This window comes from Cupressus sempervirens, chromosome 11, assembly GCF_028749045.1.
Source record: "Cupressus sempervirens isolate cs-2001-9-10 chromosome 11, ASM2874904v1, whole genome shotgun sequence".
Lineage (NCBI taxonomy): Eukaryota > Viridiplantae > Streptophyta > Pinopsida > Cupressales > Cupressaceae > Cupressus > Cupressus sempervirens.
In genome coordinates, this window is record NC_143128.1 from 100429009 (window position 1) to 100441936 (window position 12928).

Genomic DNA, 12928 nt, shown 5'->3' on the forward strand with positions numbered 1-12928 from the left:
TCAAGGCCAATTTTTGAAGGATTGTAATTTGGCCACTGGATAGAGATGCACTTTGTAATGACATGAAGCCAAGTGACACATTCAATGTAGAAGATGAAAATGATGGTGTAGGCATTGCAAACATCTTAAGGTTAGCTAGTTATGAAGATGATGCTATTGAAGAATGTTTGCACAAATGTCAAAAAAATATACAAATGGTACAAATGAAAATAGAAATTCACTAGCAGATGATGTTTCTTCACCAACACATGTTAGCCAGACATAATATGAAAGTTATTTGCATGATGAAATGTCTTTGCCAACCCAATTTGATACAATTAATTAGGTTAAAAAAGGAGCGAAGGACTTGGGAGTGTTGATTGATTTCCAAAATGAAGACATTTCATTAACTATGCCTTCTCCACCTTTACTGCCAAGATCTGAAGTGGTCCATTACTATGGAAAAATGATAGATTGTGACACTTTAAATTTGGAACATAATGCATATGAAGATGGCCAAGTTGAATATAATCTAGATGCAATGAATACATTTGTAGCTTTTGAAATAGAAGATGAACAAATGTTATGTAGTAAGGGGTCAATAAAAATGTTTTTGAAGCTACCAGTTGATAGGGTTACAAAGAGACCCATTCCTTTTGATCATACTAATCTTAGACTAATCTTAGACTGGGCAGGAGATCTCAAATACTTACATCTAATGAGTACATAATATTGCAAGAGCAACAAGAAGCAAAGAAGGTTGAACTTGAAGAGTTGAAAGAAAGGAAGAAAAAATAGTTGGAAGCAAAGAAAATTAATCAAATTGAGATAAGAAAAAGGAAACATTGGCAGAAGCTTGAAAGACAAATAATAAAAGAGAGGACGAAAAAGGAAAGGGAGAAACAACAAAAGGTTGAAAAAGAAAGAAAGACAAGAACACAAAAAAGTAAGCTATCAGTAAAGCAGGTGAACACAGGACATGGACTTGGAATTGTTGTTGGAGAGGGGAGTGCTTCACTAACACCTTTGCCTAAACATCATCAAATTGTAAGAGACGTGTTCAAGACTATACCCTGGGAGAGTAATCTATTAACACCTTTGCTTGAACATCATCAAATTACAAGTCAACACAGTACTCCCACACCCCCCTTACCTTAACATCATTAGATTTTGAAAGATATGTACAACATTCTAACCCCTGCCTATGTTGCCCTTCACAACATCCAAGCTGCAACTATCCATAGTCCTCCTCACTCTCCACAACATCTGAGCTACAACTATCCATAGTCCTCACTCTCCAATCAGAGAACTCAAATTTGCTGCTAGATTGTTAGATGAAAACATATTTGGCCATATAGATCTTATTACCCCACATGTTGACTTATCTAGTGCAAACAAGGTTGACTTATCTAGTACAAACAATCCTATAACAGATAGTCCTGAGGAGATGCTAGAACCCTTCCTTGGCTTTATGGTGAACTAAATATTTTGCTTTTGTTTCCAACTATGTAAGTTTTCTTAGACCATGCTAATTTTCCAATTCCACAAGCTGGTCATTTTGTAATATCAATAGTTGACTTATCTAGTGCAAACAATCCTATAACATGATTTTGTAATATCAACAGTTGACTTATCTAGTGCAGACAATCCTTAACATGATAATAGTCCTATGGAGATGCAAGAACCCTTTGTTGACTTTATGGTGAACTAAATATTTTGCTTATATTTTCAACTATGTAAGTTTTCTTAGATTGTACTAATTTTCCAATTCCACAAGCTAGTCAATTTTGTAAATATCAATGTGCAGAGATATATGAATATTTTTATATACAAGTCTTTCTTTACCATGTTATCCATGGTTTAGAAGAAACCATGAAACCTTATCTACACAACCATGCTTGTTTTCCAAACAACATAGTCATTTTGTACAACTGATACCATCAAGACCATGCTTATTTTCCAATGACTATGAGTTGGTTATTTTGTAATTTTCAAAACATTGGTTATTCCATAATACCTCTGATATAAATGTGAAGAAATATATATTGCATAATCTTATACTAATTACTCTTGAACTAAATCAAGTTTTTATAGATATGTCACTTGATTTTTTATTTTCATAATAGATATACATATATGTAGTATGCATGCATATACATACGTATGTATATATACATATTGTAAGATTAATGTTTTTCTACAAACTCTATTGCATTTTTTCTGCCATCTCTATACAACACAAAGACTCTGACTTTGGTTTTGCACAGGTTAGTTTTAAGAAACAAAGTCAAGAAATTATGTCGATAAGACGATCATTAATTAAAAGCAATGCCACTCCCTTTGAATCACAAAATGGTGTCAAAAGAAATAAATGCATGCCACATACTCTGTACAACAGAAAGACTCAATTTTGAAGTTACACAGTTTATTTTATTTTTGCAAATGCTAAAGAAACCACATTCTCCAAATCTAGGGGTTTGAAAAAAAAAAAGTGTTTGAAAAAAATAGATGGTTCATTTCCTAGCTGCTCAAGATGTGCCAAATCCCCTTAAGTTATGTTGTGTCCACAAACACATTTGTAAAAGTAGTTGTCTCCTCCAAAAATGACTGTACATTTAATGTGCTTCCTGTGTGTATCATGCAAGCCACTAAAGTAAAACCAGTAGAGCGTACTAGCAATAGCATAAAAAGCACGTCTGCAGCAGATAAACAACACCCAAATTAATAACTATAATGGTAGAAAATGAACCATAATAAAAAACCAATGCTATCTGTGTTATTGAATATAAGAGCAGTTTATTGTTGATAGAGGGCCACACCACCCTTACCCACTCACAATCAAGAAAGTAACAATATGGAGACCAATAAAAATGCTTCACAAGAAATTTTATTATACTGGAAGATCCTTACAACACCCACAAGATGATATCAAGCTTCTCCTTCCACAAATTTACTTCTCAAGCTTCTACTCCTCAAGCTACTCCTTGAGCTTCTACTTCCCAAGCTACTCCTTGAGCTTCTCCTTGAGCTTCTACTCCTCAAGCTTCCCCCTTGAGCTTGATTTAGAAATGTTCATATGCCTTGCTTAAATAGGCACTTACAACCCCATGCATGACTTATCCACAACCTTCTATAATTCTTCCACAACCTTCTACAACTTCCACAACCTTCTACAACTTCCAAAACTTTCTAAAATATTCATAACTTTCTAGAATTCTATCCACTCACCTCGATAAATGGAATGACAACCATTTATTTTTATATTTTTTTCTATTATGCCACATATGCACCTCGAAAATAGAAATCACCTTTTCCTTTCTTTTCTCCTTTTTCCCTTTGTTTTTTAAAATTATTTCTCCTCTAATTTTCGTCACTTTCTCTCTCCTCCAGATTTTTTTTTTTTTTTTTCTTTTTCTTTTCAATTTTTTTTTTCCAATTTTTTTTTTTCCATGCAAGATGCTCCTGCATCAGACTCCCCCGGTAAATAGAAAAGTGTGTCCCACACTTTGACGTCAAAAGTAAGATCTACCACCATCTTCATCTTCACCAAAGGTTTCCACCTCAATAGGGACAACAAAACCACCATGCAAATCCTCCACACCAGCATCTCAACCATCCAATCAACATGCTCATTCCCAGAAACAAACTGAACATAATGCTTGAATAGAAAACTCTCATCCACATTAGCAACTAGTGAATTCACACCCATAGAAACAAACCCCACATCAATAACCACATGTACATTTCCATCAACACATGCCAAACTCTCAACACTAGCAACCTCATTGCTCACAACAAGATGCTCTGCAATACATAACTTACCTCCAACAACAACTGGATCATCCACGACCAAGTGCTCTACAATCTCCATGTCAGACTCAACCAAGTGATCATGAAAACCAACATCTGTCCCAACATCAACAACATTAGAAATATCTTTCGCAACAACCTCTAGTTGCTCTGCAGGTTCTGCATCAGGCTCCACAAACTGATCAACAAAACCATCCTCTTCCACCTTGACCTTCTTAGCTTTAGCATCCAACCGAGCAAACATCTTAGAAAAATTCCTCTCCACTATATCATGGATTTTCACAATCATCTTAGGGTCCAATCCTCTTGGAGCCATCTCCCAAGATCTTCGTAAACCCTCTGCAACAAATTCTTCCCACGCTCCTTGTGACAACCAAATTGTTTGCAAGTCAGATCGCAACCTGCCACCTCGCACAAACAATCAAGAACCACATCACAAGTCTAGGACAACGAATTTGCAATCCACAAGTTCTGATAAACTTTGCCCAACCAAGGTCCTGGTACAAACTACCTCACACTTCGGCGATCTGCTTGTACACTCAGGATCTCCTGCTCTGATACCACTTGATAGAGGGCCACACCACCCTTACCCACTCACAATCAAGAAAGCAACAATATGGAGACCAATAAAAATGCTTCACAAGAAATTTTATTATATTGGAAGATCCTTACAACACCCACAAGATGATATCAAGCTTCTCCTTGAGCTTCTCCTTCCACAAATTTACTTCTCAAGCTTCTACTCCTCGAGCTTCTCCTTGAGCTTCTACTTCCCAAGCTACTCCTTGAGCTTCTACTTCCCAAGCTACTCCTTGAGCTTCTACTCCTCAAGCTTCCCCCTTGAGCTTGATTTAGAAATGTTCATATGCCTTGCTTAAATAGGCACTTACAACCCCATGCATGACTTATCCACAACCTTCTAGAATTCCTCCACAACCTTCTACAACTTCCACAACCTTCTACAACTTCCAAAACTTTCTAAAATATTCATAACTTTCTAGAATTCTATCCACTCACCTCGATAAATGGAATGACAACCATTTATTTTTTTATTTTTTTCTATTATGCCACTTATGCACCTCGAAAATAGAAATCACCTTTTCCTTTCTTTTCTCCTTTTTCCTTTTGATTTTTTAAATTATTTCTCCTCTAATTTTTGTCACTTTCTCTCTCCTCCAGATTTTTTTTTTCTTTTCAAATTTTTTTTTTCCAAATTTTTTTTTTTTCCATGCAAGATGCTCCTGCATCAATTGTACCATATAATTTTCACACGAAAATTTATGACTGATAATGTCCACTCCATTAAAATCAAATCTTACTATAATATGACCCCCAAAGTAGAGAAACTTGCAAGAGTCTCTATAGATCCAAAGAATATGATTTCCAGAAGCAACTAAGGAAGGGTTTATAACCAATTGGAGGGCGATTCTGAGGAAGTCGTATATCAAATTACACATTGTTATCAGAAACAAGGCCCACTGTTAGAGGAGACACAATATATCTCTCTACAAACCCTTAGTTTACAAGAATGAAATTGGAAATAGCACGGCAGAAAGAAAAAAGAACTAATGCCTTAATTTCAACCACGGTGAATGCCTAAACTTGGAGATAGACAAGGAAAATAGGTTATGCCAGTCATCTTACACATGGGTATAATGGAAGAACCTCGATTCCCCAATTATAACAAATGGGTATTATGCATTCTGCTCCTCTCCCTCTCAGATGTCTTCAATTTTCTTATTTTCTTTGATAGTCTCCTTCCCCATCATTTGCTCCAACACATTCTACAATTAAAGGCAGTCGTGAAGCAACAAGCTGTAAAAATGAAGTAGGTTAAGCCATTCCAACGACTGGCAACAGCGAAGTCACAAGGCATACAAATGAAGCGGCCAATGGCAGCAGCAAAGCAATAGGGTAATAGGGTATCTCTCTAAAATGATGAGTGACAATGAATAGGTTATGATTTAGGAAAATTATTTAGGGTTTAGGTTAAGATCAACACAAGATGACAATTTTTAAAATAATTATTAGATTAAAAGGTGATCAATTCTCTGACATTTTTTAAATAATTAGATAATTATTAATGAGTATAGAAAATATTCATTTGAATATTAATGTTACATTGTGTTTGTAATGACTATTATATGTTCATTGAAATCTTTATATATTAAAATGTAGTTTTATAAAGTGTTCAAGTATTCGATCCTAATAAACCAAAGATGGGGTAGTAATTGATTGTGATAGGAGATGGGGGTAGTAATTGACTGCGATAGGTATTGAAAAAATGAGAATTTGAACACTTTCTATTATAAGACATAAAAATAATCATTTTTATATGGTGATGATTCAAAACTTTAGATTTAAGTACTTAACTAGTTGAAAAATATGTTATAAAAATTTCAACTTTTTTGTCATCATTATCATAGATTTTGAGATATTAAGGTATACGACTAATGGATCATCTCCCCAACTAATTTTATATTTAGTTGTAATGACATATTCCTTATTTTCAAAATTTCACATTTATTATTTTAACTAAAAAAACTTAACTTCCCTCTCATTTGTCTAAATGCGGTTCCTCCTTTTTTCTGCCTGACATCGGCAGTCACCATTCTATATGCGGTTGCTCGTTGAGTTTCAGCTGTCATCATTGTTTGGGAGATTAAACAGTCATAGCTGAGCAGCAAGCAATTAGAACGCAGGTCACGCATTTTTATTTATTTTGAGCTTGTTTAGCTCAGGGGCAATGCATTCATTGTATTCATCCAAGGTTTCCATACAGGTGGATGCGATTTTTTCATTGAATTTCAACTGCTTAGTTTCTCTAATGTTCATCCAGAGAACCCAAGGAATACTCCAAATCATTGATCAAATCTGGTTAGTAACACACGGAGCTCTCCAAATTGCCACGGTTCTCTTTCCTCGGCGATCAGTAGAAGTTCATGCGACCACCTTTAGGTAAAAATGGTTTTTTGCAACCATTATCATATGGGTGCAGTTGCTGCACATGATCAGCACATTTTATTATCTTCGAAACTTATCCTTGACTATCTTGCATGTGGGAAACTCAGCAATGCCCGTCAAGTCTTTGAGAAACTAGACAACCCAAATGTTTTTCAATGGAATGGATTAATCATCGGATATGCCAGGCATGGGTTTCATGAACAAGTGATCAACTTATTTAATCGAATGCACAAAACACGCAATAAACCTGATGGGTACACCTTTCCTAGCGTTCTCAAGGCCTGTGGAAGTTTAGCAGATGTTCAGGGTGGGGAGAAGGTTCACAATTACATAATTAAACGCGGACTTGAATCGAATGTCGTTGTCACGAGCGCTCTTGTGAGCATGTATGCGAAATGCAGGAGCACGAGGGACGCACGGAAAGTGTTTGACAGTATGTCTGTCAGAGATGTGCCAGCATGGAACACTATGCTTGGTTGTTATGCCCAGAGTGGACAATTGGAAGAAGCTTTAGGACTTTTTAGGGAAATGGAAGCCTTGGGTTTGGAAGCCGGTGCGGGTACTTTTGCAATTCTGATTTCTGCTTGTGCTCGCCTTGCTGATTTGGAGCAGGGAAAAATGCTTCATGAACATTTGATCAGAAGCCGGCGTGAGCTCAATGTGTGTGTGGCTAGTGCTCTTGTCGATATGTACGCTAAATGTGGCAGCATAGAGGTTGCGAGGGAACTGTTTGAAAAAATGCCAGACAGGAATTCGGTTTCTTGCAATGCAATGATTAGTGGGTATGTGTCCAACAGGCGTTACGAGGACGCTCTGAAGGTGTTTCATGAAATGCAAATTGCAGGTATAAAACCCGATTCTGTTACAGCGACGAGCGTTCTCCCGGCATGTGCTTACTTAGGAGCTCTCCAAGATGGCAGGTTGATTCATGGGTATGTAATAAAAGATGGACACGAAGCAGATGTTTTTGTGGGTAGTGCACTTATAGACATGTACGCCAGATGCCGGAATGTAGCAACTGCCCGCGAGGTGTTTGACAAAATGCCAGAAAAAAATGTTGTTTCATGGAATGTGATGATTGCAGGATATGCTATGCATGGCCATAGCGAAGATGCATTGATACTTTTTCACAAAATGCGCAGATCTCTTAGACCAGATTCTATTACATATTCAAACATTTTACCAGCCTGTGCACAGTTGGCAGCTCTGCAACAGGGCAGGGAGATACATAAATCTATGATAGAGGATGATTTAAATTCTGATATTTTTGTTTCGGGTGCCCTTATAGATATGTATGTCAAATGTGGGAGTTTAAATGCCGGGCGCCGAGTTTTTGACAAGATGCCTAGGAGAGATTTAGTTTCATGGACTTCGATGGTTGCCGGCTACGGCATGCACGGGCATGGTGAGGAAGCTCTTTCTCTTTTTAATCAAATGCAAAAGTCTGGCATCAAGCCAGACCATGTCATTTTTGTTGCTGTTCTGTCTTCATGTAGTCATACAGGGCTAGTTGATGTGGGCTTGCGTTACTTTGATGAAATGATTTCAAATTACAGAATCACACCAAGATTGGAGCACTATGCGTGCATGGTTGATCTTCTTGGACGAGCAGGCCTGCTGGAGAAAGCTTACGAATTTATCAAGGGGATGCCACTTGAACCTGATGCTCGTGTGTTGAGTGCCTTGCTTAGTGCTTGTCGGATTTACAACAATGTAGAGTTAGGAGAACGTATGGCAGAACGCCTTTTTAAGATGGAACCTGATAATGTTGGGTTTTATATCCTGCTCTCAAACATCTATGCTGGGGCTGGTAGGTGGGATGATTTGGCAAAGTTGAGATCAGTAATGAAAAACATTGGATTGAAAAAGGATCCAGGATGTAGCTGGATTGAGGCTGGCAATAGGGTTCATGCATTTTGTACGGGACACAAATCACATCCCCAGTTTGAGCTTATAAATGCAACACTGGAGGACTTGGCCGGGCAGATGATGAAGGAAGGGTATGTCCCTAATACAAACTTTGTACTGCATGATCTGGAAGAGGAAGAAAAGGAATTCATACTTTGTCGACACAGTGAGAAGCTTGCCATTGCCTTTGGGCTTATTAATACACCACCAGGAACAGTTATTAGAGTAACCAAGAATCTTCGAGCTTGTGGGGATTGTCATAACGCCACTAAATTTATCTCTAAAATTGTTGGGCGAGAAATTATTGTGAGGGATACAACCCGTTTCCATCATTTTAAAGGTGGAATTTGTACTTGTAGGGATTATTGGTGATGTTAATTGAGACAAACAATTGCATTTTCTTTTCTTGCTAAACATGGCAGTCGGCAGTTCCCAGATAAGGTGCTATGAAGAAGCTGGTACCGTGAAAAGTGAGGTTTTGCCAGCTAGCTGTTTGTTACCAGGCAGTTTCTCATAAAACGTTAACAGTAGTGGCTGGACAACACTGTAAAATTTTCTATTTGATGAATCCTACTGTTACAAGTTTTCTGAGGAGAAAACTAGAATGATGTAAGTATACTTTTTATGAACTCGAGTAGATATGCATTTTCTCTTTTGAGCTTTTTACGGGAACTTCTATTAAATGAGAAATATTACTTATCAGCTTCAGTGATCTTTTCAAGTGGTGGTTTCTCATCCTCGGCCATTTCAATTTTCAGAAATTGCTTATGTAATTGATAACATATTGGTTGGAAGCATCAAGTTTTTATTTGCAGAATGGTGTAATCTCTGATTTATCCACAAATTCACAAGCAGATGCCTAGTCCCAAACAAGTAAAAATAAGCCACTGTCAACTACATAAACATGAATTGTAGGGAAAATTTATTTATGTTGAAAGTTATTCGTGGTAGTGTATAGAAGTGGGTTGAAACAAGAAATGAACGAGGAACAAATATTAGATTACCATGTATTGATTGAATAATGGATGGTTAGTAGTCTTGATTGCTAGCAGAGATTCAAACTTGTCATATATGATGGAGCACCCATTTTGTGAATCTCAACCAAATATTCATGCTTCCTGGATCCTTTAAAAAAATGGATGGTTGAACAAGCATAAATCAGAATGAAAAGGCTAAAGATGTCCCTTTATGTGAAACGTAATGATAGGTGGGTATGTGTACAGCAGATGTTGCGAACAGGCTCTGATTGTGTTTCATGAAATACAAATTGCAGGGGTGAAACTGGATTCCATTATGGTGACGAATGTTCTCCCAGCATGTGTTCTTAGGAGCCTTGCAAGATGAGAAGTTGCTTCATTGGTATGTGATAAAGTGGACATGAAACAGATATCCTGTGGGTCACTTATGTACATCAGATGTCAGAATGTAGAAATTGCACACAAATGTTCAATAAAATCGTAGGAAAAAGTGTTGATTCATGGAATGTGATGATTGTAGGATTTTCTATGCATTGTCATAGCGAGGATGCATTCACAAAACATGCAGGACTTGTGTTACACCAGATTCTATTAGATATGCAAGCATTTGACGCTTGTGCACAGTTAGAATTAAGAGACAAAAATATAACAGTTACATGTAAATATATTCAATAATGCAAAGGCATAAAGCACTCAGAAATAGAGACACAGATTTAATGTGGTTCAGCAAATCTTGGGCTACCTCCACCAAACAGAGAGTCCAACATTATTATCCAGTGATTTGATCTGATTACGATTTGCAATCCCTTGCAAGTCAATACCACTGGAAGGAGTTACTAAATGTAGGAGTTTAAATGCTGGGCACCCAGTTTTTAACAGATGCCTGAGAGAGATTTAGTTTCATGGACTTCTATGGTTGCTGGCTACGGCATGCACGGACATGGTGAGGAAGCTATTTCTCTTTTTAATCAGATGCAAAAGTCTGGTATCAAGCCAGGTCATGTCATTTTTGTTGCTGTTCTATCTTCATGTAGTCATACAGGGCTAGTTGATGAGGGCCTGCATTACTTTGATCAAATGATTTTTAATTACAGAATCACACCAAGATTGGAGCACTATCCGTGCATGGTTGATCTTCTTGGATGAGCAGGCCTGCTAGAGAAAGCTTACGAATTTATCAAGGGGATGCCATTTGAACCTGATACTCATGTGTTGAGTTCCTTGCTTAGTGCTTCTCAGCTTTACAACAATGTAGAGCTAGGAGAACGTATGGCAGAACACCTTTTTAAGATGGAACCTGATAATGATGGGTTTTATAACCTGCTCTCAAACATCTTTTCTGGAGTTGGTAGGTGGGATGATTTAGCAAAGTTGACATCAGCAATGAAAGACATAGGATTGAAAAAGGATCCAGGATGTAGCTGGATTTAGGTTGGCAGTAGGGTTCATGCATTTTGTATGGGACACAACTCACATATAACACTGGAGAACTTGGTTGGGCAGATGGTGAAGGAAGGGTATGTCCCTAATACAAACTTTGTACTGCAAGATCTGGAAGAGGAAGAGAAGGAATCCATACTTTGTCAACACAGTGAGAAGCTTTGCCATTACCTTTGGGCTTATTAATACACCGCCAGGAACAGTTATTAGAGTAACCAAGAATATTCGAGCTTGTGGGGATTGTCATGACTCATAACGCTACTAAATCTATCTCTAAAATTGTTGGGCGAGAAATTATTGTGAGGGATACAACCCATTTCCATCATTTTAAAGGGGGAATTTGTTCTAGTAGGGATTATTGGTGATGTTAATTGAGATAAGCAATTGCATTTTCTTTTCTTGCTAAACATGGCAGTCAGCAGTTCCCAGTTAAGGTGCTGTGAAGAAGCTGGTACTGTGAAATGTGCGGTTTCGGCAACAAGCTGGTTGGTACCAGGCAGTTTATCATAAAATGTTAACAGTTATGGCTGGATGATGCCACAAAATGTTCTATTTGATGAACCCCACTGTTATAAGTCTTTTGAGGAGAAAACTAGAATTATTTAAGTATAATTTTTTTGAATACGAGTAAATTTGGATTTATTCTTTCGAGCTTTTCATGGGTGCTTCTATTAGATGAGAAAACATGTTACAGCTTTCACAACCTTTTCCCTTATAGATGCAAGAGTTTGAGCAGAACGAAGATGTGCAATGAGATATTAACCATTTCACTTTTCAGAAAGAGCTTATGAAATTGAGGAAATATTGGTTGGAAGCATCAAGTTTTTTTTAGCAGAATGATGTAATCTCTGATTTATTCACAAGTTCACAAGCAGTTGCTTAGCACCAAATAAGTAAAAATAAGCCAGTACACAAACATGACTTGTAGGGAAAAATGATTTATGTTGAAAGTTATTCATAGTAGCGTATAGAAGTGGGTTGAAACAAGAAATGGATGAGGAACAAATATTAGATTACCGCATATTGACTGAATAATGGATGGTCAGTAGTCTTGACTGCTAGTGGAGATTCAAACTTGTTATATATGATGGAGCACCCATTTTGTGAATCTCAATCAAATATTTGTGCTTCCTGGATCCTTTAAGAAAATGGATGGTTGGAAGAGCATAAATCAGAATGAAAAGGTTAAAGATGTCCCTTTATGTGAAACAAAATGATTAGTGGGCATGTGTACAACAGGGGTTACGAGCAGGCTCTGAAAGTGTTTCATGAAATACAAATTGCAGGGGTGAAACTGGATTCCATTATGGCGATGAATGTTCTCCCAGCATACGTTTTCTTAGGAGATTTGCAAGATGAGAAGCTGCTTCATGGGTATGTGATAAAGTGGACATGAAGAGATGTCCTTTTGAGTCGCTTATGTACACCAGATGTGAGAATGTAGAAAGTGCACACAGTGTTCAACAAAGTCTGGAAAAAATGTTGATTTGTAGAATGTGATGATTGCATGATATGCTATGCATTGTCCTAGTGAGGATGCATTGATGTTTTTTTACAAAATGTGCAGAACTCTTGTTATACCAGATTCTATTAGATATGCAAACATTTACAAGCTTGTGAAGAATGTTGAGCTTAAGAGATAGAAATATAACAGTTAAGTCTAAATATATTCAATAATGTAAAGGAATAAAGCACATATGAATAGAAAAGGAGACACAAATATTTAATGTGGTCCACTGAATTTTGGGTTATGTCTGGACCAAATATAGATTCCAATGTTATTATCCAGTAATTCAACCCGATTACAATCTGCAATCCCTTGCAACTCAATACCATTGCAAGGAGCTACT

General features: G+C 37.2%; 1 pseudogene across 1 annotated transcript; it reads left to right on the forward strand.

The window, feature by feature from the left end:
* The first annotated feature begins 6372 nt into the window (after nucleotides 1–6372).
* On the forward strand, nucleotides 6373–12702 carry LOC149528403 (pentatricopeptide repeat-containing protein At3g57430, chloroplastic pseudogene; annotated as a pseudogene). The gene is made up of 2 exons (XR_016358816.1): nucleotides 6373–9270; nucleotides 9935–12702. The product of XR_016358816.1 is annotated as a pentatricopeptide repeat-containing protein At3g57430, chloroplastic pseudogene (transcript).
* Nucleotides 12703–12928: the final 226 nt, after the last annotated feature.